Source organism: Carex rostrata, chromosome 5 (assembly GCF_964058835.1).
Source record: "Carex rostrata chromosome 5, lpCarRost1.2, whole genome shotgun sequence".
NCBI lineage: Eukaryota > Viridiplantae > Streptophyta > Magnoliopsida > Poales > Cyperaceae > Carex > Carex rostrata.
The window spans coordinates 5,625,568-5,636,971 of record NC_135922.1 but is presented as its reverse complement, the minus strand read 5'-3'; the positions used below and the strand labels follow the sequence as shown (position 1 = coordinate 5,636,971).

The 11,404-nt window shown below is 32.2% G+C and overlaps 2 long non-coding RNA genes across 2 annotated transcripts; both read right to left on the bottom strand.

The window, feature by feature from the left end:
• Positions 1-3,362: 3,362 nt before the first annotated feature.
• LOC144554623 (uncharacterized) lies at positions 3,363-5,738 on the bottom strand. The gene is made up of 3 exons (XR_013511667.1): positions 5,646-5,738; positions 5,312-5,382; positions 3,363-3,593 (listed from the first exon to the last, which is right to left on the bottom strand). It is a non-coding gene; the product is annotated as an uncharacterized LOC144554623 (long non-coding RNA).
• Positions 5,739-6,381: 643 nt separating this feature from the next.
• On the bottom strand, positions 6,382-6,843 carry LOC144554127 (uncharacterized). Its single transcript, XR_013511544.1, has 3 exons — positions 6,749-6,843; positions 6,565-6,657; positions 6,382-6,474 (listed from the first exon to the last, which is right to left on the bottom strand). It is a non-coding gene; the product is annotated as an uncharacterized LOC144554127 (long non-coding RNA).
• Between the last annotated feature and the right edge of the window lie 4,561 nt (positions 6,844-11,404).

Below are 11,404 nucleotides of genomic sequence, written 5' to 3'. Positions count from 1 at the left end.
TTGCAATATGTTTCTAACTATCATGGGACCACTTCAAATAGTTGCTGGATGTTTTGTGATTAACTGATATATTTTATGTGATATATTGTATAATTATACAGCATGTAAAAGTAGTTTTACAATATTTGCACAAGTTAAATCTGTGGACAAATGGTGGACAAAAACTTGTGGACAATTAGACGCTTCCTTATTTTAAAGCAAATTTGCTAATTTAGAAAGTGTGGTATATCCCATCAATTTGCACATCAAACATGCTTTAGAAATATTAAAATTTTGGTACATGTAACATGAACAAAAAATAATTTATTAAAATAATTTATGACATACCAATATTATGACTTGCTTAAGAATATTAATACTTTAGGAACCAATATTATGACATGCTTTAGAAATATTAAAATTTTGGTACATGTAACATGAAAAAAAAATAAGATACTAAATTACATATAACATGAAAAAAATTAAGTTACAAGAAAACCTACTAACATGAATTACATATTAGGATCGGTTCTTTATAAATAACCGATCCTGATACTATCAGGATCTAAACAACTGATCATAATAGTTCAACTATTATGATCGGTTTTTTTTCTAAGAACTGATCTTGATAGTATCAGGATCGGTTTTTATAAAAAACTGATACTGATAGTTCACAAATTAGGATCGGTTGACTAAAAAACCCGATCTGATTACTTTTTAGGATCGGTTTTGTTCAGAAAACCGATCCAGATAGGTATTAGTATCGGTTGTTTCATATAGCCGATCCTGATTCATGTTTTTCCACTAGTGTGTGGGAATCGCCTGTGATAGGGATTACACGTGTGAATATGATTTGACTGGTTTTATGGATAACCTAGACCGACGTGCTATTGCTAGTTAAATATGCATGCATAATTTGATGTGAATTTGTGTGGATTAATCCGGTCTATTTGAATGGTTGTTAAATTAAGCCAATTATAGAGAAATGCGTCGTTAAATAACTGGTTACTGAGCTTTGTAGCTGACTCTGTTTTGTTGTTTTGTTGTTTTGTTTTCATTTATGTTGGCAACGTAGGTTGACGGGCCAAGAAAAAGTGTGAAGATACTTATATAATCATGCTCGGGATGGTAAAAATCTGGAGTGTGACAGGTATCTGGTCAAATTCTCAGGCTAACCGTTTTGACCGGGACCATTTCTAGAAGGTCACTGTACGTCGACTTTCCATAACTAGCAACTAACCAGAACTACTTTTAAGTATGTAAATTGTTCATCACCAAGTTTGCAGACCATAATTTTGTAAAGCATTTGTTTGAAGTCTCTAAACTTGTAAATTAATTTTTTTTCTAAATCTGGATCTAACTGCTACTTTTAATTATTTAAATTGAAAGCTTTTCATGACTGTAAACTTTACTATACAACCATGTAAACTTAATATTTTTTTTAGTAATGATAGCGTACTTAATAGCATACATGAGCATAAAAGACAGTTGAAAGGAGCATTGATCCATCGCATTAACTTTAATTGTGAGGCATCATTGGAATACAAAATTAATGGAGCATTTGAGCATTCCTCTTAATTCATATATAACTTCAATTGTCTAGGCCGTTGTCTATCTCTTGATCTGTAAATTGCCTATCCATGGACTGGGCCTCAGGCCTAGTTAGTTATTTGTTTGAGCCGGAATAAATTGTTGAGTTTTATTGGTTCATCCATTTAGTTTTATTATTGTTAGTTCATATATAAAGTTGTGCGTGTTCATGAATATATCGTGTCTTATATTAGACATTTGTCCATCAAAACATTAAATTAATTTGTATATAACCATCAAAAGCAAATGCTTTATTATTAATGTTTCTATTTCTAAGTTTACTAAATCTAAAATATTGATTAAGAAAGAAAATAATTATTGTGCTCTTAATTAATCAACAGTTTTTGTAGATAACCCCAAGTTCAAATTAATAAAAACTCTGGTCATATAGATAACCCAAGTTCTCACATCATTAACAAAAAAATAAACACTTAAAAATAAATCCAACTTTTATGCATCCTTTCTTGTCTGATCTGAGCCGTGTGATCCACATTAAGATTTGTCCGTTCAATTTACCAATTTACAATTTTAATGTACACACAAATCCGTACCTTAGACCCCACCTGTCAGTCAATCGTGGCACAACTAACCCTTTCCCTGGGCCTTTCCAATCAAATATCCCCGGCACTTACAACAGGAACCGTACGTGTTGGTGCCAGTAGTAGTCGTGCCCATGGAACTGCTTATATGATCGATGATAACTGGACCAAGATAAATTGAAATGTGAGTTCTGGAGTTTTTTTCCTTTCTCCTTTTTTGGCATTGAAAATATTTGCTAATTGTTATGATTTGAACCCTTTGCTACTGCAGAGACAGAGAGAGAGGTAGTGAGGGTCAAGTTATTGTAACTTTAGATTATTTGTATGTGAAGGAATGGTCGAGTCGGTGCTATTAAGTATATTGTTTTAACAGCATTTTGTACTTTGAAGGTTGTTAACAGCATTTGAAAGACTCATATGTATTTCAATTTGGTTGAAGCTTTTTGTGTTAGTTGATCTTTATTTCTTTCTCATTTATGGTGTTCTCTTTTTATTGCCACCGTATTCATTTTTATTTATAAAGGAGTTTTCTTTTTATGTCAGTGTATCCCACATCTATCCATGCTTTGGCTTTATAAACCAAATCAGCTAGGTACAATGCAAAAAAAAAAAATTAATTAAATACCAAAAAATCATTTCTATTCATTTCAATTTTAATTTCACAATCCACAACCCATGTTTCACACTCAGAAAAATTTTCACATTTCAACATTTTTTACAAGGGAACAAAGGGGGCCTGATAGGCATCGGATCAAATTCTCTGTCATGCTCAATCTCGACAGTAATTTTAGATAGTCTAGAAATTGTAATTTTTTACCTAAGTAAAAAAAATAGTAAGTGAGGCGTTAAAAAAAAATAAAAAATTTGGTCTCGGAGCACATTTTTTGCATGAGGCATTTGAACCCTCAATATACAATTGACCAACTTTACTAAATTTTGTATGATATATGTAAGTGAGATCAAAACTGCCAATCACAAAATTAAAACTGAAATGAAAAATTAAACCATACTAAAAGTTAATATTAATAGTTAAATCACAAAATTATAACGTAACATTAATTGAATTGTATGACATGAAAAATCAAGTTTAGATGACTGACGAATCTACCTCATATTATAGGTGTATAAACTCATATTATAGGTGTATAAATATATTAAAGGTGAATAATTTGATATGCATAAATCAATTTATTTAATAACACATGGTACATCCATCGGATTACATGCAATTCCAATCACTCTAGCGCGCTGGCTGCTTCCCACCAAAAGATTAAATATGCTACTTTTAAATAATACATACAAATTGCAAAAGTAAATAAAGTCAAAAGCTGGAAATTAAGGATTGGATGAGATGAGAAGGCAAAAAAAAATTAAACCTTGTTAATGTTAAACACGATTAAAGCAATCCCAAGACATGCAACTCCGAATAGGACAAGGATTGTGATGTTCGACTTGCAACAAGCCTTCGTCCTGCACTTGCTTTCCCTTAATTTAATTAACAACATAAAAATAATAATAAAAACACTAAGATATGAAATGAAAGTAAAGAAGATTTTATGTGAAAAATAACTGGTACTGTACATACCATTTTGCAAACATAACAGCCATTGTAATTAATTTCCTCATCAAACTAGGGTTTTGAAGTTTAGAAGCTTATACACTATTTACTTCTTTTTTTCATGTGAAAAATAATATTTCATGGCCTCAAAAAGTTCAACAGAATAGAAAGTGAATGGGAAAATCTTGCAAAGTATATTACTCTATATATCTATTACTCTATATAAATATATATCTGCATCAGAAGACAATTATACAATAATCTGAGGATTACATAATTAGATGCATTCATGGATTTTTTTTCTTCTAAATTATACTACAAAAATGTGATTTTAAAATTTCTCTGAAGATTTCGGTTTATGTTAGACAACAGGGGATGGTACGCAGGTTATTAAAATTGGACAAGCTATGGAATGTATATTGCATCAAACTTAGATGCTAACCATTAAACCACATTATGTAACAGTAGATCTAATTTGACTAATGAAAATCGTGTTATGATATTGAACACTATAAACCATTTTTTATATTTCAATCGACATGTTTAAATTGAACATATTTTTCTCCAAGGCGCAACTGTTTTGTTACGAAAAGCCGAAGATGATATGAGTAAGGAAAGCACTGATCAGATTCATAATCTTAATTCATACATGGGGAGGAAAATGCCATATGCGGATAATGAATTGGGGCGGATTGATTCTAATTTTCACTCAGTTGAAGGACAGAGTGAAAAAGAGAAGGAACCGGGCAGCACGGTCAATGGCTTGGGCAGAAATTAAATGAAACAGTGACGCTGAGTTTGGGCCCCGCTATTAAAGGGCTGTCTGTGACCGTTGAGGGTAAATTCCTCTGCAATGGGGGTCCAGAAGCATCAGAATTGGAGGAAGTGTTAGCGAACGGCACGGGATAGAACTCGAGGAAGTGTTATAACTGCTCTTCTGATATGGCTGCTGATTTGGCATACGAATATTTAATCTAGCGTTAGGAGAAACTAAATAATGCGAACAACATTTTACCAACATGTATACTTTCTAATATTAATTAGTAGTTCTGATAATTTATGAGGACAAATGTAAAATTAAGGAAACTAAGGGAGATAAGAAAAGTAAATACACATTGTAGAGTCTGGCTAGTATGACATCAATGTCATTTCAGGCTACAAAACACTAACTCCAAAATCAATCGAAATGATTTCAAATGATGAAACCAAACCGTTCAAACTCATCTATTTCATTAGTTTTGTGTTACATGGAAAATTTATAATTTTTCAAATTTATTTAGTATGAAGTCAAGTGGTCAACTGTGTGAGTTTTTAAGTTAATTTTAATGCATTCATTTTTCAACATTTTTGACCGCTTGATTTGATACTAAAATAACTGAAAAGTATATTTTTTTTTGCATCTAAAAGCATCACTCATAAAGTAAATTGGTCTCAACTTTATATATATGCAAATAAGGACAGTTTTATGAAATATTTATATTTATATTTATTAGCAACATACTCCCGTAGGACTTAAATATAAAACGTGTCATACTCCCTTTCCCTTTCTTTCTGTTTACTTCAACCTTATAACTGATTAAAATTAAATTGAACAAACCTCATACTGGTATACAAAGCTATACGTACCTTGACTGTAGAATTCAACTCCTTGTTTGCATCTTCCAAACCCTTCTCCTTAGTCTGTAGTTCCTCATTCTCGATTTCTATGTTCTTAATCTTTCAATAGAGAAACCAATGCATATGTGGATCAATTAAAATTGAGTAACTAATTTAATAAATATGAAAAATAATATGGCTCTCAATTCTTGCAAGTGCATCAAAAGCACGACCTCTACACTAATTAAACTTAGTCTGCAGTAACTCACTCTTATTATGCAAGTATTCAACCTATAAATAGATAAACCAATGCATATGCGGGTCATTCAAAAATGGAACAACCAATTAGAAAAGTATAAAAAAGAATACTCCAACATGAGTACGTCATATTTGAGCTTCTTTTGAATTTCATCTTTGTTATCCAACTCAGTTCTCAATTTTGGTAATTCATCCTTCTTGCTTTTTAAGGACTCAATATATCAATAGATAAACCAATGCATATGCGAGTCAATGAAAAGTGAACAACCAATTAAAAAAGTATAAAAAATAATACTCCACGGTCAATACCTCAGATTCGAGCTTCTTTTGAATTTCATCTTTGTTATCCAACTCAGCTCTTAATTTTGGTAATTCATCATTATTGCTTTTTAAGAGCTCGATCTATCAATAGAAAAACCAATGCATATGCGAATCAATCAAAAGTGAAAAATCAATTAAAAAAATATCAAACATAATACTCCACGATCAGTACCTCTGGTTCGAGCTTTTTTTTAACTAAATCTTTGTTATCCAACTCAGCTCTTAATTTTGGTAATTCATCATTCTTACTTATTATGGATTCAATCTATCAATAGAAAAACCAATGCATTTGCGAGTGAATCAAAAGTGAACAACCAATTAAAAAAAAATGAAAAATAATACTCTACCATCAGTACCTCATCTTCGAGCTTCTTTTGAATTTCATTATTGTTATCCCACTCAGCTCTTAATTTTGGTGAGTCATCATTCTTTCTTTTTAAGAACTCGATCTATCAGTAAGCAAACCAATGCATTTGCGAGTCAATCAAAAGTGAACAACCAATTAAAATACAAGGAAAAATAATACTCCACGACCAGTACCTCATATTCGAGCATCTTTTGAATTTCATCTTTGTTATCCAACTCAGCTCTTGAGTTTGGTAATTCAACATTCTTGCTTTTTAAGGAGTCAATCTATCAATAGAAAAACCAATGCATTTGCAAGTCAAGCAAAAGGGAACAACAAATTAAAAAAGAATGAAAATAATACTCCACGATCAGTACCTCATCTTCGAGCTTCTTTTGAATTTCTTCTTTGTTATTTAGCTCAGCTCTTAATTTTGGTGATTCATCATTCTTGCTTTTTAAGGACTCGATCTATCAGTAGAAAAACCAATGAATATGTGAGTGAATCAAAAGGGAACAACCAATTAAAAAAGTATGAAAAATAATAATCCACGATCAGTACCTTATATTCGAGCTTCTTTTGAATTTCATCTTTGTTATCTAATTCAACTCTTAATTTTGGTAATTTATCAATCTTGCTTTTTAAGGACTCGATCTATCAACAGAAAAACCAATCCATTTACGAGTCAATCAAAAGTGAACAACTAATTAAAAAACAAGGAAAAATAATACTCCACGATCAGTACCTCATATTCGAGGTTCTTTTGAATTTCATCTTTGTCAGGCAAATCGGCTCTTAATTTTGTTAATTCATTATTCTTGCTTTTTAAGGACTCGATCTATCAATAGAAAAACCATTGCATATGCGAGTCAATCAAAAATAAACAACCAATTAGAAAAGAATGAAAAATGATACTCCATGATCACTACCTCATATTCGAACTTCTTTTCAATTTCATCTTTGTTATCCAACTCAGCTCTTAATTTTGGTAATTCATAATTCTTTCTTTTTAAGGACTCGATTTATCAGTAGAAAAACCAAAGCATATGTGAGTGAATCAAAAGGGAACAACCAATTAGAAAAGAATGAAAAATAATACTCCAAGATCAGTACCTCATATTCAAGTTTCTTTTGAATTTCATCCTTATTATCCAACTCAGCTCTTAATTTTGGTAATTCATCAATCTTCCTTTTTAAGGACTCGATCTATCAATAGAAAAACCAATGCATATGCTAGTCAATCAAAAGTGAACAACCAATTACAAAAGAATGAAAAAAAATACTCCCCGATCAGTACCTCAAATTCGAGCTTCTTTTGAATTTCATCTTTGTTATCCAACTCTGCTCTTAATTTTGGTGATTCATCATTATTGCTTTTTAAGGATTCGATCTATCAGTAGAAAAACCAATGCATAAGCAAGTGAATCTAAAGGGAACAACCAATTAGAAAAGAATGAAAAATAATACTCCACGATCAGTACCTCATATTCAAGCTTTTTTTGAATTTCATCTTTGTTAACCAACTCAGCTCTTAATTTTGGTAATTCATCAATCTTTCTTTTTAAGGACTCCATCTATCAATAGAAAAGCCAATGCATATGCTTGTCAATCAAAAGTGAACAACCAATTAAAAAAGAATGAAAAAATGATACTCCACGATCAGTAACTCATATTCGAACTTCTTTTCAATTCTATATTTGTTATCCAACTCTGGTCTTAATTTTGGTGATTCATCATTCTTGCTTTTTAAGGACTCGATCTATCAGTAGAAAAACCAATGCATATGCGAGTGAATCAAAAGGGAACAACCAATTAGAAAAGAATGAAAAATAATAGTCCATGATGAGTACCTCATATTCAAGCTTTTTTTGAATTTCATCTTTGTTATCCAACTCAGCTCTTAATTTTGGTAATTCATCAATCTTGCTTTTTAAGGACTCGATCTATCAAAAGAAAAACCAATGCATTTGCGAGTCAATCAAAAGTGAACAACCAACTAAAAAATCATGAAAAATAATACTCCACTGTCAGTACCTCATATTCGAGCTTCTTTTGAATTTCATCTTTGTTATCCAACTCAGCTCTTAATTTTGGTAATTTATCAATCTTGCTTTTTAAGGACTCAATCTATCAATAGAAAAACCAATGCATATTCGGGTCAACCAAAAGTGAAAAACCTATTATAAAATAATGAAAAATAATACTCCACGATCAGTACCTCATATTCAAGCTTCTTTTCGATTTCATCTTTGTTTTCCAACTCAGCTCTTAATTTTGGTAATTCATCATTCTTGCTTTTTAAGGACTCGATCTATCAGTAGAAAAACCAATCCATTTACGAGTGAATCAAAAATGAATAACCAAGTAAAAGAGAATGAAAAATTATACTCCACGATCAGTACCTCATATTCGAGCTTCTTTTGAATTTCATCTTTGTCATGCAACTCGGCTCTTAATTTTGGTAATTCATTATTCTTGCTTTTTAAGGACTCGATCTATCAATAGAAAAACCAATGCATATGCGAGTTAATCAAAAGTGAAGAACTAATTAAAAAATAATGAAAAATTATACTCCACGATCAGTACCTCAGATTCGAGCTTCTTTTGAACTTCATCTTTGTTATCCAAGTCAGCTCTTAATTTTGGTAATTCATCATTCTTGCTTTTTAATGACTCGATCTGTGAATGGAAAAACCAATGCATTTGCGAGTCAATCAAAAGTGAACAATCATAAAAAAATAAGAAAAATAATACTCCACGGTCAGTACCTCAGATTCGAGCTTCTTTTGTATTTCATATTTGTTATCCAACTGAGCTCTTAATTTTGGTAATTCATTATTCTTGCTTTTTAAGGACTCGATCTATTAATAGAAAAGCCAATGCATATGCGAGTCAATTCAAAGTGACAACCAATTAAAAAGTATGAAAAATAATACTCCATTACTAGTACCTCAGATTCGAGCTTCTTTTGAATTTCATCTTTGTTATCCAACTTAGCTCTTAATTTTGGTAATTCATCATTTTTGCTTTTTAAGGACTTGATCTATCAATAGAAAAGCCAATACATATGTGAGTCAATTAAAAGTGAACAATCAATTAAAAATGTATGAAAAATAATACTCCACGATCAGTACCTCAGATTCGAGCTTCTGTTGAATTTCATCTTTGTTATACAACTCAGCTCTTAATTTTGGTAATTCATCATTCTTTTTTCTTAAGGACTCTATCTAACAATAGAAAAACCAATGCATATGCTAGTCAAACAAAAGTGAAAAAGCAATTAAAAAAGTATGAAAAATCATACTCCATGGTTAATACCTCAGATTCGTGCTTCCTTTCAATTGTATTTCTGTAATTATCGAATGCAGTTCTTAATTCTTTTAAGTCAGCATTCACTCTTTTCAAGTTCTCGATCTATCAATAGAAATGCCAATGCATATGCGAGTCAATCAAAAGTGAACAAACAATTAGAAAAGTATGAAAAATAATACTCCACGATCAGTACCTCAAATTCGAGCTGCGATGTATCGATAGAGATTGTAGTGACATGGCTTGTACTGCTAGAGCTTTGATTTCCCATGGAACATTAGACGTATTTTAACCTCTAAGCACGCCGGCCTATTAAAATATTTAAATAATAATTAAACTAATTAAGTTATTAAATGACACACTGTTCCTTTTTGCTTATTATTCCTTGGAGACTTGTGAGTGGTGGACTCAACGCATTTCCCTCGTCTTGTCAACTGGATCGTTTTTAAGATCAAAGGACAGTCACAGTGTGAGTCGAAAGGTTGCATCAATTGCTAATTAAGTGATATTCAATTTCCAATAAGAAAGAGGTAAGCAAACGGTCTGATATTCTAAAATCTGTACCGCCGTATGTGTGGAACCTGATCGTCATTTTCTTTATTCAAAGAAATTGATTTGACAATAGATATTCCTCAACATCTGAGATTATATTACTTATATTGTGTAATTAATTCTGAGGCGGCAACTCATGACCCATCTATCTATAAATGCAAGAACCTTCAGAAAATTGCAATGAACTCATCCTACAACGTAACCAGGGCTCAAATATCAGTATATATAACTCTATATATTTCTCATCTAAATATTGCAATGGTCTCAGAGCCCCTGGTGTTCGTCACAGGGTCGAAAACATTTGAAATAACAGACTACTGCATCATTAAAAGCATCAGCAACATGGACAGCATTGAGTCAGAGCGCTTCCCACTGGGAGGCTACAACTAGGTGATACAATTCTACCTGCAAGGCATCACTGTGTCGATCTCCGACCACGTATCAGTTTCTATCCATCCGGGATTGGACCACCTACAAATGATCGAGCACTACCCCTGCTTCATTGAATCTGATGACTTTCTCGCCATGGCATGGCAAGGCCAGTTGGGGCTACAGCCTCAAACTATCTGAAAGATCATACGCTCCTCGTCAAGCGTACTCTCTGGGTAAAATGCCCCCACCGCTAGTACCAGCTCTGGAAGCAGATGGTTATAAGCCTGTTGGTACTAGTAATCAATGGACCATGGATTGGAAAATCGGCTGAGTCAGAACAGTATGGGTAGGGTCTGACCTGTGTCGTCTGAGTTTCACACCCATATGATTTTTTTCATCAAAACTAGGTTGAATCGGATTGACTCAGCCAAGTTTTTTGATTTTTTGTCTGAGTTAGGCCGAGTCAAGTCCAAGTCCTTCGATTAGTCCATGCCGTGTGATCTTTACTTTTTAAGAAGAACCTTATTGGTTCATCCATTTGGTTTTATAAGCTTTAATGAATTTCGTTGTATAACTATTAATTAAAATGTGTGCTCTTGATATAGTCGTATCTTTATTAAAAGCATAATTAATAGCTAAACGTATAAAAAGAAAGACGGTGGTCTGCAATTTGACAGACACCCTCATATATGCTGAAATTTTTATTAATAGAAAAATAAATTTAAAATATCGACAATAGGGAAGGAATATGGATAAATTCCACATGTAAGAAAAACGTGATAGTTTATAATGTCCAGGGGACATTATATACCATCACGTCCTGCTTAGCAAAAAATATTAACCCCTGACTAAACAACTAAAAAAAAGAGACTTCATTGTCTATCAAAACAAGCAAAAAAAAAGAAAGAAACATGACTTCATTGTCAAGGAAAAAAATTCCGGTATGAAGAGGAGAAAGAAAGCTAGGATGGGACGCGTGGGTTA